The sequence below is a fragment of the Bactrocera dorsalis genome, chromosome 6 (genome assembly GCF_023373825.1).
Source record: "Bactrocera dorsalis isolate Fly_Bdor chromosome 6, ASM2337382v1, whole genome shotgun sequence".
In the NCBI taxonomy this organism is placed as follows: Eukaryota; Metazoa; Arthropoda; class Insecta; order Diptera; family Tephritidae; genus Bactrocera; species Bactrocera dorsalis.
Window position 1 is genome coordinate 13,447,376 of NC_064308.1, and position 6,323 is coordinate 13,453,698.

General features: G+C 36.1%; 1 pseudogene; it reads right to left on the bottom strand.

Moving 5' to 3' along the window:
- Positions 1 to 445: 445 nt before the first annotated feature.
- On the bottom strand, positions 446 to 4,901 carry LOC125779156 (adenosylhomocysteinase-like; annotated as a pseudogene).
- Positions 4,902 to 6,323: the final 1,422 nt, after the last annotated feature.

The window sequence follows — 6,323 nt, forward strand, 5'->3', positions numbered from 1 at the left end:
CGAATGTTGGCTTTCAGTTGAGCTAAGGTCTTTGGCTTATTAGCGTATACCTTGGATTTCAAATAACCCCACAAAAGTCTGGTGGCGTCAAATCTGGTGATCTCGGTGGCCAGTCAACATCACCATTTTTCGATATCAATCGCCCGGGGAAAAATGGTCGCAATAAATTGATTGTTGGTCGAGCTGTATGGCATGTAGCCCCGTCCTGTTGAAACCAGAAGTTATCCATGTCATTTTCGCGAATAATGGGTATCACAAAATCCGTTATCATGGCTCGATAACGCTCACCATTGACTGTTGTCGTGGCTCCATCATCGTCTTCGAAAAAATACGGTCCGATGATCATATTCGCGCAAACACCGCACCAAACTGTTACTTTTTGGTCGTAAAGAGGCTGTTCTTCAATTAATTGAGGATTTTCGGTGGCATAAAATCGGCAATTTTGCTTGTTTACGCCTCCATTCAACGAGAAATGTGCCTCGTCTGACATGATGAGTTTTCGCCAAAAGTCAAGTTCGTTTTCAGCCATTTCGATGGCCCATTTGCCAAAATTAAGGCGTCGCGGATAATCAGCTGGGTTTAGTTTTTGTGGCATTTGAATTTTATATGGAAACATCTTCAAATCTTTATGAATTATGCGTCGGAGAGTGGTGCGAGAGATGTCTAATTCCTGAGAGCGGCGATAACTCGATGTCGATGGAGTCTCCTCAATACTGGCTCGTACAGCTTCGATATTTTCATCAGAACGTCTTGTGCGTTGTCTGGATGCATGACTGGCATTACTGAGATTACCGGTGTTCACAAATTTTGCGTATAAAGACTTAATTGTGTTCTTAACTGGAGCACTTTTCACTTTATTTTTTTTGCGAAACGCACGTTGAGTTAACACAATTGAAAAGTTATTTTGAATATAAAGCTGAACAATTTCAGCGCGTTCTTTTGGAGTGTACTGTTCCATGGTATAAATTGTCTTCGAATGACGCTTCTAACGCGGTATGACATTAGCCGATTTGTCAGCGCTGTTAAAAGTTACAGCGTTGCCAGATGGGTCAACTTTAAATGGCCTACCCTGTACATATCCATATGTATGTATGTTAATGGACTTTGTTTTTATTAAAATAAATTATTCAAACTAATGAATTAAACTAATGAAACAATGTTGTTAATAATTATATCTGGTTGTGTTATTCTGTAGCTGAAGATGTCGTGACTCAGACCGAGCAGCTTAGCATGTGCCTGACACAGGCTATGCAGGGGTTACTTTTAAGTGCGATGATGTGTGCTTCTGTTTAGATATTCTGTTTACATATGACTTGTGTATACACATATTGTTAGCAGTCGTTATATTGTGTAATAATAGAAGGATAATGTAACAGGAGTAGGTTAATGTGTAATGTCATTGTGTAGTGTATATATGCATATTGTTAGTAGTAATGTAGTGTATAGTGTTATAATGTGTTAAAGTGTAGATATATATCTTGCCCTTATCCTTTCACCTTCTCGTGTATACTGCAAAGAGTCACCGGAATTAACTACATGGTCAGAGTCTTCTTCAACCTCGTTGTCCACCGCGTCCATGGTAATACCAGCTTTCGTAATTATATTATGCAGTATAACACAACTGCTTATTATTAATGCGGACGTTTCATGGGAATAATGTAGAACCCGGTGCTTCAGCAAACATCTGAAGTGCGATTTTAAAACTCCGAACGCTCTTTCAACACAATTTCTGGCAGTACAATGTAGCTTATTATACTTTCGCTCTTGAGAAGTACTAGGATTTCCGACCGGTGTTAAGAGCCAAGGTTCTAAAGGGTAACCTTGGTCACCAATCAGCCACGACTCCCTTCGGTGCCCTACAGAGTCATTGGTGTGTTGACGAATGAGATGCTCTCGTAGGTCAGAAGTTGCCCAAATTCCAGAGTCATGTGTCGCACCCGGAAATTTAGCATTTAGAAACGTGAAGCATAAACGGTGATCACATACCTGAGAAAGTTAACTTATGTATGTCAGTTATTAAGTTTATACACAACAAAACATACCGCTTCGACATTAATGCTGTAGAAGCCCTTCCTATTTAAATATAAGCCAAGGGGACGTTCAATATTATTTGACGCAGGAGCAATAATTGCAACATGTGTACAGTCGATTGCGTCTATAGTACTCTTTATTCCGTATTTTGTGAAAAATCTGAAATTGAACTCAGTGAATTTAGATGAATCCAATTGTTTTAATACACATGTATGTAAATACCCGGTTCTGACTATATTTTCTTCCTCAGAGAAACTAGGAAATTTTATTTCTTCTCCTTTAACTTTTACTATAAGTTTGGCCACGGCCCGCATACTTCTCGAGAGTGACGACTGACTCATTGGCAAGTTGCAATTATTACCTACACATTTTTGGTAGGAACCGTGACCAAAGAAATTTAAAGTTGCCAGGACTCTAATGGTCAAAGGCAATGAAGTCTTTTGTTGATCATGAGGCCGTAAGTCAATAAATCTATTAGACTCCGGCAAATATCACGCGGCAGTCGGAAATTTTTCATGAACTTACTTTCACTGAGGGCAAATGGATCAGTAGAATCCCTCAAACTCCTGAAATAACGCGCGCGATCTCTATTTTCTAAATTTTCCTCCTGTTAAATGAAACGCGTTGGGTTCGGTTATAAAATAGTACTCAACTCTGGTTGCCCAGAGCTCCTTTATTTATAGCATTCCTTATCCTAATTCAGGTATGCACCACATGCTGAGTGCATACACACATCTTAACACTAATCTACTATACATACCGAAGTATGTACACATATCTTAAACATAAGTGTTCTCAACGGCAAACACAATTGTTTCTTGTCTATTGTTAGTTTAGGAACAATTGCGATCTCAAGGGCAGACACAATTGTTTCTTGTCTATTATTCGTTAGGAACATTTGCGATCTCAAGGGCAAACAGTCCTTTACATTGTATACATTAAATACTAAGGTCACTAAACAATATACCCGAAATGAACATTTATTACATTGTTGATAAAAATGGGTATTTGTAAATAGATATCTACGTTTAAGACTAGATTCGTATACGCTGGCGATAATGAACATAAATATTTGAACTATGACAATTGTATCTTTACAAAAATATCTTCTTTACAATTGTAGCCGTTAAGAACTGTTCAGAAATCTGAACATACTGCCCACGTTGAAGTGTTTACACTTCAAAATAATTCAAGTATTTATAAATTTTGGGCATGTTAGTTACATTTTTTAATTACAAGATTGGCGGATCGAACTCGTAATAATTTTTCTAATATAAGTTATTTTTTATTGTATACATTTTAAATTTTTAATATAATTTTCATTTGCTAATATTAATAATTCATTTTGTAAGATATACCGTCGTAGCGGAAATGAGTGCCTTAGTGCCTTGCTGAATTACAGATGCGTTGTAGGACTAGTTTACGATGACTTCACAGCAATTAATAGGATTAGGTTGTCAGTATTTATGCCTTAATGCATCATGTGGTGTCATTCTAAGTCCAAGTGTTTCGAATTTAATCACGGTACTTTTCAGGTCGAATGGTTAATTTCTCCAAGTGTAAACTGGTGATCTTTTCACGAAGTATTTTCAGCAACAGATAGAAATCTACGTTGTATTTGTCAGCCTTGATCTCTGATGGTTTGAACATCTCAAGCTGGGATGACCGTGCGCGAAGCCCAAATTTACCAGACGTCCTTAGATACACAAAATAATATGATGACCATTGGATAGTGTATAACGATCGACTTGGGTTTTGATAATAATTGTCTCTTTGACGTTGCATTAAAAAATGCGACGTCGATTTCACAATCGAAATTACCAATATTACAAACGATCGCATCGTTGGGCATGTGTTCAAAATGTGCGCGAGTAATAATGTCCTTGCAAACAGTTGTTGTTACGAAGATGATAGCTTCTTTGTATGCTTGCTTCATGGTGGTTACTTCATAGCCGCTTGAGTGGCAATGATATAATCGATTTCGATGACAACAATGATTCCGCCGAAACTACGCAGAGCTTATGCACAACTTTTGCCAATATCACATAACCAGTAACACAACACACTTTGCCAGCACAACACACTTTGTCAGCAATGATCCATTTAATACCATCAATTAGCGACTCGCGACAACCATACAGATTATAGAATTTACTCTTGGCCACCGAGTCGTTGACGTTGATGGTTTGCACACCGAGCCGTCTCTGCTTCACTATTTCATATAAATTGTGTACACCGGTTGTAGTTTCTTCGCTCAAACTCTTGAAGCATTTCGGGTTCGTGGGAACTTTTCATGCACTAAGTTGGTCAAATTACCACAATTAAGTTCAAGAGCTGACCATCTGAGAACAGTAAGGTCTGTTCAATGCACCATAAGTATTCTTCATTCATCAAGTCAAACAAGGAGTAGTAAAATAATCCTTTGAAGGGTGACATTGACCCAATCTTCCTTCATCCTCCTCCCCGTGAACGCGATGATGTCGTGCAGCTGCTAAATCATTGAGTTCACTTGTTGAGTATTTTAAATATTTCTGTGAACTTGAATTTTGCTGCCTTTCAACCGAATATTGAACTAGATCGATGTGGATAATTCTATCCCACGCTGTCCAAGTACCCCCAACAGGCACTCCAAAAATATTTTTTTAAATATATTTATTATATCTAAACATTTAAAACATAGTACAACTATAAGTAAGTTTAACAAACAAAATAAAAATAAGGTTATTATTTTTCTTCTTTTTTAACTCGAGTCGACCGCATCTCTTTTTATTGATTATTTGCATATTTTTTCTTCAGTAGGAAAAGGGTAAACAATGTGCATCGCTCTTTATGATGTGCCATTGCTTATCCTTACGTCTACATTTGCAATTTTGGGTTAAAATGACGTTTTCAATTCGTCCTTTTTTCCACTGCATTGGTGGAATAATTTGTTCTTTAAAAAACACAAATGTACCACTTTTAATATTTTCCAAAGAAACCTGGCATTTATTTCTTTTTCGTGGTTTATTATTTTTAAATTTTATATCTCGAGAGATTAATCTTCCTTTTGTTTGTGAAGAAGAATCTCCTAAGTTTATATTTTTCTTTTCGAATGGAAAAGCTGCAGCAAATTTACTATCTGCATAAAAATTTGAATTATTACGAAAGCATTTCTGCGTTTCTTTTTTGGTTTTATTAACACATCTTTCAAGGGATTCTATTTTCCTATACTTTTTTCGTTGATTATCTAGCTTTTTATTTATATGTGTTACAACACCACAGTGAGCTAATTTTGAGCTTGTGTTAGTTGATCCATATATCAACCACCCAAACACACTGTTCTGGAGTTTGTAATTCATATTTTCAATAATTATCTTTTCTTCTTTTATCAAATCAAAAAATATGTCCGCACTTAATAGTAAGTCAATCTTACCCGGAACATTAAATGAAGGGTCGGCCAGCTTTATATTTTCTGGAATTGTTTTAACTTTTATGTGTTCCGTGGGCACATTGGACACAATCTTTTGCACTACAACGGTGTCTAAATTTGCTTCAAAATATTCTGTTAATGATTTTAAATGAAGATTAACTCTTTCTTTTGTATTGATCTTATTTCGACCAACTCCTTCAATGGTCACAGATTCTCTCCTGGAAGGAAGTTTTAATTTGTTTTTTAGTTCTTTAGTTATGAGGTGAACTTGAGACCCATTATCTAATAAAGCACGTGCCTTTATAATTTTTCCATCACGACCTTTTATACCAACAATTGCTGTAGTTAGCAGGACATGTTTAGAATCATTTTTTAATTTATCATTTTTAGTATTTTTAATCACTGTGCTTTTAGGTTTAAAGGATTTGTCTTTGTGGAGCCATAAATGATGGTTTCCTTGACAAGTAAAGCAACTTTCGCCTTTACACTCTTTTATATTGTGCCCTGTTTTAAGACATTTGGTGCATAATTTGTGTTTAATTACTGCATCCCATTTGTCCAGTGTAGAAAGGGCTTTAAATTTATGACAATAAAATATATTGTGAGAGTTATTACATCCCATTATGCATTTAAATTCTGCATTTTGAATTTTTGGTGATGTTTTTGAAACTTGTGCTGCTTCTAGTGCATTCCCTTCATGAATCAGAAACGATTGTAGTGAATTTAAGGTAGGTATTTCCTTAGGGTTTTTAAGGGAATTTTCATACCTAAGTCTTAAATTGTTGTCCAATTTTTGCACAAGCGTATAATTTAATAAGGCTTGCAACAAATTATCTGCAGACAAACTGAGACTTTCCAATGCTTGTGTACTTTCAGAAATTTT